This window comes from Camellia sinensis, chromosome 7 (genome assembly GCF_055761805.1).
Source record: "Camellia sinensis isolate YWXY chromosome 7, ASM5576180v1, whole genome shotgun sequence".
Taxonomy (NCBI): Eukaryota; Viridiplantae; Streptophyta; class Magnoliopsida; order Ericales; family Theaceae; genus Camellia; species Camellia sinensis.
The window spans coordinates 39,653,394-39,663,643 of record NC_138967.1 but is presented as its reverse complement, the minus strand read 5'-3'; the positions used below and the strand labels follow the sequence as shown (position 1 = coordinate 39,663,643).

Here is a 10,250-nt window from a genome sequence, read left to right as displayed (position 1 = left end):
ACAGTCATATGTGGTACATCCGTTAGCATAACAGTAAACAGTAGGTCTAGAAGACCGAACAGTAATGATGGCCATCAGTCAGTAAACAGTAGTGGTTCCAACAAGGGAACCGACAGAGATCTCTGTAACAGTAACAGTAAACAGTAGGTGCTAAGGATGCCACAATACAGTTCAGAATATAGGACATACATTCATTCAGTTAACAGTAATCAGTTCAGAAAACAGTACAGTTCAGTTGTTCAGAAAATAATCATTTGTGAACATATCTTTACACAATCGTTACTCACAGAGTTCGGCCTACAGTATGCTAGAGCGTGTCTCCCCAGTCGCCAACCCTACACAGTAACAGATTGAACACACTAAGCTACACAGTTGGGAAAGATAACAACTTAATCCCTAATGCCTCGGTGTGTTCTACATCTATATCCTCAACAAGATGCCTTAAACTAGGCCTAAGAATGCCTAGAATGGGATGAGGATGCAAAGATGCACATTTAAAAGCATTTTCAGGATTTTCAGAAAAACAGAGTCCCGCTCGAGCGCAGGTTTCCCCGCTCGAGCGTACAGGCAAACAAAGGTACACGCTCGAGCGTAAACTTTCCCGCTCGAGCGTACTGTAAAAGTACTGGATGGGTGAAATCCCCGCTCGACGCCCGCTCGAGCTTGAGACATGACTCCGCTCGAGCGCCCAATCCTCCGCTCGAGCGGACTATAAAACAGTGCAAGATGCTGGAAGCTCGATTTTCCCGCTCGAGCGGCACTTCCCCTCCGCTCGAGCGGACGACTGAAATCTGGAAATCCCAGATTCGAGCTCCAGGTTCAAAACCAAGCTCAAAAGCATCAAAACCAATCCTCTTGGGCCCATTTTCTGGAAAACATTTATAAACACATAGAATAACATGTTTCAAAGCTCAATTTTAAGAAATCAAAGCCCAAGGGTGTTTAATTCAAACTCAATTTAAACCATTTTTCAAGCACAAGATGAACATGCAAACATGCATGAATTCAAACCATTTCAAAGCTTCGATTTGATGCTCTAAAGAGCCAATTCTTTTCAAAACATGATGAAATCATGGACTACACTCAAGACATGAACATGCATGTAACATTTTGCCATGAAAACAACTCAAAATCCAACAATACTACCATGCATGCAAAGATTGGGCTTCAATTCACCATTAATGAACCAATTCATGACTTAGCTCTACAATTGGACATGAACCATGCATGAATCAACTTAAACACAAGTCAAAAGGATGAAATTCATACCTAGGTTCCTTGAATGCAAGTCTAGAGGTTCAAATTAACAATCCACACTTCAATCTTCAAGCAATTCTACCAATGAACTCAAGATCCACTCAATTCTCTCTCACTCTCTATCTTGGTCGGTTGAGTCTAAGGAATGAGCTAATGGAATGTGTATGAATGAGTGTAATGAGGCTCAAAGATGATTCAAGTAGTGGGCCACTTAAGTGGCATTAAGGTAATTAAGCCTAACTCTTTAATTAGCTTATTTTAATCTAATCTAATCATACCTAATCAATTTTCAAATAAATATACCATAAAATTACATTAATTATGACGCTCATAAAACATCAATCGGTTACTAATTCGGCCGCCGATAAGGCCGTCAATTAAACGCTCAAACATGAACAGATAAAATAAACAATCAACAGATATAATGCAATTCAAACAGATGTATTCATTCAATTCAGTTTCAATTTCGGTCAGTCAGTTCAGTACTTTAATCAGTTCAACTATCAGTCATAATCAGTCTCGGTTAACAGTAATTAGCAGTTAATCAGTCATTTATCGGTAAACAGTATGAGGGTTGTTACACTAGTAATACTTGTAAATGCCATTACACCATCAAGTGTCATTTTAAACAAGGTAGACTTTTTTGGGTCTTACGAAATTACAGCTCAAGGATCTTAAGGCTGAAACATGGAGGAAAAGGAAGAGTATGACAAGGCAACTGACTCAGTGGATGAGTTAGACAGAAAAAATGACTTGGATCATGTTAGTAAGACAAGTCAGACGGGGAATGAAGTTAAGCTGGATGATGTTAATGGCTTGACGCATGCTTCAGTAGTTAATGATTCATTAAATGACTTAGGAAAGGAAAATATTGGAGAAACAGTTGAAAAAGAGGCTTTGTTACCGTTGGACAGCTCTGATATGGATGGGATCGAGGCATCTCAAAGGGTGGATGGGCAGGTGTATACTCCAGGCTACATTAAGTGCATTGCTGGATCAAGCAAAGATTGGCCGGGAATCAACCTTGAGGTTTTTTTAGGCCAAGATCAACCTGTTAATCATGGGCTACCCGGGTCTGTGGATAAAATAGGCCCAGAAAAAAGTAAAACCATCATGAAAACTGTTGATAGGCCGGGTTTCAACCTTCAGGATTTTTTGGGCCTAGATCAACTTGTCAATTATGGGCTACCTGGGTCTGTGGATAAAATAGGCCTAGATAAAAGTCAAATCATCATGAAAGTTGTTGATAGGCCCAACGAGAGTTATGTCCACTCCAGGCCAAATGTTAGGAGAAATCAATCAACCCAGAACCATCAGAGGAAGGAAATTTCGAGGGGAAAGGAGATTTTGAAAGGTAAAGGTAAAATGGAAGAAAAAAGAAAAGGAGGGCATTATAATCAAATGCAAATGGGTGGATTCTCCGGTTTTGTTAAAAATCTTAACCATAAAGCTGTGTCATCAAGTAAGAAGGGTTCTAAGAGGGTTATTTTCAGACCAACAGTGGCAGCTTTAGCAACTCTACCTTCACCTCATCTTGGCAATAGCTCTGGAGAAGGAAGTTTAATCCTAAAAGAAGCTGAAGCTACTGTTCAAATGGGAAGTCTATTGGGGATCAATTTCCAAGGGAATGAAGCAGATGCTCTGAAGATGATTACGGATATGGAACAGAAGGATAAGGGAAGAATTGGTGGAGAGAGAGAGGACATGGTTTGAAATGTATCTAGAGGAGGCTTCAGAGTTTTTAGTTTGTTCCCTAATGAAGATATTTTCTTGGAATTGCAGAGGATTGGGTAGGAGGGAGAAGAGAGGAAAGATTAGAAGATTGATTGTTGATAGAAAGATTGATATAGTATTGCTCCAAGAAACAAAGCTAAATAGTTAAAATAATTTGGATGTTAAAGCTCTATGGCCTAAAGATAAAATGGAATTTTTGTGTGTAGATTCAGAAGGTTCATCTGGAGGTCTCCTATGTATTTGGGATCCTGGAGTATTCCAGATGTCAGATTGCTGCAGTAATAGGAGCTTTATTATGATTTCAGGTACTCTTTTCAATTCTTTTGAGTGTGTTATTGTGAATATTTTTGCCCCTAATGTAGTGGGTAGGAGAGAGAAGCTTTGGAATATTCTGGGTGGGTTGAAGTCTGTTTTCCCTAAGCCCTGGTGTATATGAGGTGATTTTAATGAAATCAGAAGTATTGGTGAGAGGATAGGTTGCTCTGGGAGAGATAGAGGTATGAGGGATTTCAACAGTTTCATTGAGTCATGTGAATTGTCAGATATTCCTCTGTTAGGTAGGAAGTTCACTTGGTGTAATGCTCATGAGGGAGAAAAGTGGAGTAAGATTGATTGCTTTTTAGTAAATCCAGAGTGATTAGAAGTGTTCAATTTCAAACTATGGGGTTTACCTAGATTACTATCAGACCATTGCCTCTTAATTCTTATGGAGGATGATAGGGACTGGGGTCCTAGACCTTTCAGATTCATAAATACATGGATCTTACATCCGCAGTTCTCAGATTTTCTGGAGAAAATTTGGATGGAGACTACAGTAGTTGGGTGGGCAGGTTTTCTCTTACATAGTAAGCTTAAATTGCTTTGAGAGGCTTTGAGAAAGTGGAACAGAGAAGTATTTGGGGATGTCCCTACTAAGCTTAAGTCAGTAGACGAGGAATTGCATAAGCTTGACCTGCTAGCAGAAATAAGAGATTTAGAGGAGATTGAGAAGGCAAGAAGAAAAGAAGTATTAAGTGAGGCTTGGAAGTTAAGTAAAAGGGTTGAATGTATGTGGCTTCAAAAGGCTAGACTTGACTGGGCACTGAAGGGTGATAAGAACACAAGGTTTTTTCATATCATGGCTACTAGTAGACAGAGCAGAAATGGGCTAAATTCAGTAACTGTGGGAGATATGGTGTATGAAGATCCTGTGAAAGTCAAACAGGAGGTATGCTTGCACTTCATCAGGCATTTTTCAGAGGAATGGAAATGCAGACCATCATTAGAGGGTGTTTTCAAAACTGTAAGGAGTAGTCAAGCATTTGAATTGCTTGAATCAGAATTTTCAAAGGATGAAATCTGGATAGCCATCAAAAATTGTGAAGGAAACAAGGCTCCAGGACCAGATGGGTTTAATCTTTTATGTTACTAGAAGCATTGGAAGATAATGAAGGGAGATTTGATCCAATTCATGAAAGAGTTTCACACTCATGGTAAATTGGTCAAAGGTATTAATAGTTCTTTTATAACATTGGTTCCCAAAAAAGAGAATACAGAGAATACAGTGGGATTGTCAGATTTTAGGCCTATAAGTCTAGTGGGCTCAGTTTACAAGGTTCTATCTAAGGTGTTATCAAATAGACTTAGGAGTGTTCTGCCAGAAATAATCAGTGAGGCTCAATCTGCTTTCTTAAGTGGCAGAAATATTTTGGATGGAGTATTAATAGCAAATGAGGTGGTTGATGGGTGGAAGAAGGCAAAGAGGATGGGTGTCATAGTTAAGCTTGATTTTGAAAAGGCCTATGACTCAGTCAATTGGAAGTTCCTATTCTTAATGTTATCAAGATTTGGGTTTGGTGATAAATGGATAGCGTGGATAAGAGAATGTGTTACATCAGCTAAGGTTTCAGTCCTTGTGAATGGCTCTCCCATTGAAGAATTTTGTCCCCAAAATGGGTTAAGGCAAGGTGACCCTCTCTCCCCCTTTCTATTCAATATAGTGGCAAAAGGTTTAAATATACTACTGCCTAGAGCTCTAGAAAAGAATTTAATTAAGGGTGTTAAGGTTGGGACTCATGGTGTACTTGTGTCCCACCTGCAGTTTGCTAATGATTCAATTTTATTCTATGAAGTTGAAGTTCAGGAAGTAGTGAACATCAAGAGAATCCTAAGATGTTTTGAACTTATATCAGGGCTGAAAATAAATTATCATAAGAGTGTGGTTTGTGGTGTAGGTGTGAAAGAAGATATCCTGGTTGAACTTACTGGTAAACTTAACTTCCTGGCTGGCTCATTACCATTGAATTACCTTGGGATTCCGTTAGGGGCAAACCCTAGTAGGAGGAGGACTTGGAAACTAATCCTTGATAAAGTTAAAGCTAGGTTAGCAGGTTAGAAGAGGAGGTTCTTGTTTTTCGCTGGAAGGTTGTCTCTGATTAAATCAGTCCTAGCAAGCCTACCTATTTACTACTTATCTTTGTTCAGAATGCCTGAGGGGGTAGCTAAGGATCTTGAAAGAGTTCAATCTTCTTTCCTTTGGGGAGGCTCAGATCTCAAAAGGAAAATCCACTTAGTCAAATAGGAGGAAGTGACTAGAAGTATTGATCAAGGAGGTTTGGGGATTAGAAAGGTCAGAATTACAAATTCTTGCCTCTTACTTAAGTGGTGGTGAAGATTTGCTTCTGTGACAGAAGCATTGTGGAGGGGAGTGATTTGCAGTAAATATAATTTGGAGGAGTGTACCTGGCTTCCTTTTCTTGGGAACAGTTCTTTGCAGTCAAGATTATGGATTGATATTAGTTCAGTGGCTAATTAGCACCCTTCTCTAGTGGAGTGTTTTCGAAATAATTTTAAAGTAAGGGTGGGGGATGGTTGTAGGGTTAGATTTTGGGAGGATGTATGGTGTAACTCCCAGTGTTTGAAAATAGAATTCCCAAGATTGTACAGCTTATCAAAGGAAAAGAGGGGTTCTCTTTATCTGTTTGCAAATTTCAAGGATTCCTTAGGGGAGTGGAGCATTTTACCCAGAAGAGAGTTGTTTGAATGGGAAAAGGTGGAATTGCAGAGATTATTCTCTACTCTCTCATCTGGTCCTTCAGTAAGCTTGGATAGAATTGATTACCCAGAATGGTCAGCCACATCATCAGGTATTTTTTCGGTATCTTCCCTATACAAACTTTGTTCATTGGAGGGTGGAAATTACCTTAAGGTCAGTGGTTTGCTATGGAATAAGGTCTTACCTCCTAGAGTTCAGTTCTTTGGTTGGCTTGCTTGGAAACACAAGATAAAGACTTCTGTATTCTTACAGAGAATTGAAGTCGTATCTAGTGGAAATTGTACTCTGTGTTGCTTCTGTAAAAAAGATTTGGAGTCGGTTACACATGTGCTCCTTCATTGCCCTTTTGTGTGGAAGGTGTGGTTATCAATGTTGAAGTGGTGGGGGATTCATTGGGTAATTCCTAATTTAGTTGTGTCTTTGTTGCATTGGTGGGAGGGAGGAAAGTTTAAGAAAAAAGAAAAGGTGTTTTGGAGATCAATCCCTCTTGTAACTTTGTGGTCTATATGGAAGTTAAGGAATGAATGTGTTTTCAACAAGGCTAGTGCTGATGTAGAGGTCTTAGTTGAGCTTATCAAAACTAGATTGGCTTTTTGGCTTAGTTCATCATCAAAGGATTGGAAATACCCAATGAGTGATTTTATTTATAACCTAAATTAGATTAGAAGATGTCTCGGTAGGGGTTGATTGTTCTTTCTTGCTGTATTGTAGCTGTTTCTGGTATAATGCTGTTGTATGGTTGGGTGTTTCTACTCTGCAGCTGCTGTTTGCTTGGTTGTTTTGATGGCTGCTGATGCTTTGGTTGTAGGATGATCTGATTATAGGATGGTTGCTTGGTTGCTGCTGCTGCTGCATAGGTTGCTCTGTTGTTTTGTTTTGCTTTTGATTTGATCTGCTATCATCTGCAGTGTATCAAGGAAGCTCCTCCCAGTTGTAGAATCCTGTTGTTTGCTGCCACTGAATTTAAAGGCGGTGTGCTGGATGATCTGTGTGAGAGGTGTTCATCAAGCAGCAGGTATGGAGGATGGGTCTGTTTTGGTGCTTTGCTGCTGTTCTGGGTGAAGTTGCTGCTGGTAGTTAGCTCACTGGTTTGGTGAGTTTTGTGCTGAAGTTGCTGCTGTTCTCAAGGCTGTGGAGCATTAGGATGTTATTTAGGTTTGTTGTTTTGATTATGGGTGATTCTGCAGGTGAATTGTGTGGGATTGAATTGTATGGAATGTATTGTGGGTTTGTTTTGGGGGTTGAGTTTGTGGAGGTCTTTTTTTGTTTTTGTTTTTTCTGTTGGGCATGGTTTCTCACCATCCCTCTGTGGTTGAGCTTGCACATGATTGAGCTTTCTTCTCAGTGCCAACCTAATTGGGATTGGGTTTGCTAGCTATGATGCACTTCTGCTCTTCCACCTCTTTATTGATGTTTCATCTCATATGTTTGTATGTTTTCGTCATCAATAAAGTTTTCTTTTGCTGATCAAAAAAAAGGTTAAAGACTTTCAATAACACTTTGATGTCATGGTAGACATTATTCGTGACACTACTAAATGCTATTAAAGAAGACTTACAATTTAAAAAATGCTACTACATACTTTTTTAATGGCGCTTCTTATACCATAATTGATATTTTTAATAACTCTTATAAATGTTACTAAATCCAGCTTTTAGTGACTTCTCAAAGTGTCAACGTTTCACTATTCATTTATGCCATAAATGGAGATAAATTGAAAAACAAAACAAAAATAAATAAATAATTATTTTACAACATTCACTCCATTGATATTTTGGTTTGCAAGATAAACAAATAAATTTTCATTTATTAAATATAATTACAATTGATACAAATACAACAATATTGTTCTTAACTAATAAAATAAAATCAGAACATTGTTCCTATTTTAACAAAGACAATATCATTATCATAATATCAGAAACAAAAATTAAACAAATACAATATTTACATGTCTAAAAAAAAAAAAAGAGGTGTAATATTCATATCCATGAAAGAGTGTATCGCTATAGTGCTTTCATAATATTTGTGGAAGTCAATGCCCAAATCGAGTTCTTATACCCTCCTTGTAATTGCTTGAATCAGCCTCATAGAAGTGTCTATACAACTTAGGATGGGGCTCGTAAATATGCTCTTCAAATGCTTTGATGATGACGCACTGCAATATAAGCAAAACTCAACAAGTAAGAAGAAAAATACACCATCTAAAATGCAAAATTAGAAACAAATAGAAGGAGCTCAACATATCACTAGTAAATCCCTTCCATTGAATTGATAATAATCATTAGTAGATAATACTTTAGAGTAGCTCACCAATATTAGTACATAATATACTTTTAATTATGTTGCAAATTGATATACGGTAAAACAATGAGATGAAAGAAGCCAACAGCACCACCACAAAATGAATAGTACATAAGGAAAAAGCAAAAAATAATTATACTACACTCTAGTTTTGATTTTTCATTTTCTTCCCATGCTTTAATCAAAGCTAATTTCTTCTATTTTCTGTCATAATATGAACCAAAAAATGAAATATTTAAATCTAATCATCACTTTAGTGATTAGCCTAATACTTAAAAAGCAATCCCCTATGTTTTACTTCTCTTAATTGCATTTGTTGATTTCTTTTTAGCACAAGATTTGAAACTCGTCACAAATTCAAAAAAATTATATAGTTATAAACAATTATATAATTAGCCAACTCACATTTTAGACAGGATGCTATATATTTATAAATTAAAAAAAAGGGATGTTAAAGGCCTTGGAGTGAATCAAAGTTAGTTAATATTGCACGGTAGATGATCCCTTAATTTAAAAAAAAAAAAAAAAACCTAAATCAAGGATCAATAGAACATGAAGGCTTCACATAGAGAGAGAGAGAGAGAGAGTTGGTTCATACATTGCTCTATTTCTACACATACATATAGATTCAAAAGTTTTATCAGAAATTTTGCTATTCTCCTTCCAATTTATTATTACAACAAAAAATGATAAAAAAATAAATCAAAATCAAGATCAATTTACACTATAATCAAACATATGATATACACCTTTTAAAAAATATGTCTCATAGAATTGGCGATCATGCGTATGGTAAGATTATTTTAAATCATAACTAAACAAATAGTGGAGACTTTTAAAGCCAAAGTTTCTAGTCTCTTTCTTTATTGTATGACTGTACCACATTTTCTTTATTTATGCTGTAGACTGAAATAAAGAGAAACATTAAATTCAGTCATCCCCATGCACACATACTCCATATAGTCATCTTTTTTGCAAATTGCTTTTCAATCTATGAAGTGGGTATCTCATCTCTATGTTAATTGGGTGAGCCATCTAATACTATGCTGTTATTTATAGTATTCTTTGTTTGGCTGTGAAGGCAACATTTATCATGTTCACAAAACTACTGGATACTCTATCAAAGACCCTCAGTAACCATAGTATGGAGAAATCTATTGTCAAGATCATTTGGACTCCTAGCAGAAGTATAAGTTATCTTCACTTCCAGCAGCTACAAACAGGGGAGAACTACAAACAAGCCTTTTGTAATACTAGCCAATGTTTGATTTCTATTAAATGAAATCTCAAATTCACCCGTTAGAAGCTCCAAAATTTCAGCAAAGGAACTCAAATCGATGCCCTTTCATTGGGACATTCTATCAAACAGGTAATTTGTGCTCCCGCACACACACACAAAAAGTTCATCAAACCTCCCTATTTAGAATCCGGATCCTCTGTTGCCCTTATCTGCGACCCTTTCCTGTAGCGCCTACGTCGTTTTGGGCAACTGTCATGAAAAAAAAAAAAACAAACTCAGAAACAGAGAGAAAGAGGGAAGAAGATGGCTATCTGTCTACCATGACTTACCAAGAATAGAGCTCTGTCGAATGGCATGGTCATCCAAAGAATAATTTTCCAAGAACACATAGAATAATTTGGACAATCCAAAATGGCAATGGTCATCAACAACAGACCCATTTATATCAATTCTTTGTGTTCTTTGTAGATCCCATTTATATCAAATCTTGGGTTTGTAAAATTATTCCAGAGACCCAGAGACCCAAACACTAGAAGCAGAGCATAGCCCAGAGACCCAAACACTCATCATCCAAAATGGCCATTTTTCCCAAGAACACAAAGAATAATTTTATAATCATCATCAACAACAAACCTAGAAAAAAAGAGAAAAAAAAAACAGAGAAAGAGAAAGAAGCAAAAA

The 10,250-nt window shown here is 37.2% G+C and overlaps 1 long non-coding RNA gene across 1 annotated transcript; it reads left to right on the top strand.

Moving 5' to 3' along the window:
- The first annotated feature begins 2,643 nt into the window (after window positions 1–2,643).
- LOC145795053 (uncharacterized) lies at window positions 2,644–7,502 on the top strand. The gene is made up of 2 exons (XR_014335224.1): window positions 2,644–3,296; window positions 6,934–7,502. It is a non-coding gene; the product is annotated as an uncharacterized LOC145795053 (long non-coding RNA).
- Window positions 7,503–10,250: the final 2,748 nt, after the last annotated feature.